Genomic DNA, 503 nt, shown 5'->3' on the forward strand with positions numbered 1-503 from the left:
AACTAGGGATATCTCCTTTCCAACGAAACAAGAATTATCAGAATCGGTTCATAACGACGAAGTTATCCCCGAACATACATAAATATATATATATATACGATCAAATTGAGACACGCGTTGGCGCAACGGTTACAGCCATGAATTGTACCTGTTGCGCTGGCGGTTGCGGGTTCGATCCCCGCGCATGACAAACATTTGTATTGGCCATATAGGTTTGCCGTAGTCTGGGTGTTTGTGCAGTCCTTGTGGGTCTCCCCACCGTGCCTCGGAGAGCACGTTAAGCCGTCGGTCCCGGTTGTTATCATGTACACCTGATAGCGATCGTTACTCATAGTAGGGAATATATCCGCCAACCCGCATTGGAGCAGCATGGTGGATTAAGCTCTGATCCTTCTCCTACATGGGGAAAGAGGCCTATGCCCAGTAGTGGGATATTACAGGCTGAAGCGATCAAATTGAGTAACCTCCTCCTTTTTTGAAGGCGGTTAAAAATAAACAGAATA

The sequence above is a fragment of the Melitaea cinxia genome, chromosome 2, assembly GCF_905220565.1.
Source record: "Melitaea cinxia chromosome 2, ilMelCinx1.1, whole genome shotgun sequence".
Taxonomy (NCBI): Eukaryota; Metazoa; Arthropoda; class Insecta; order Lepidoptera; family Nymphalidae; genus Melitaea; species Melitaea cinxia.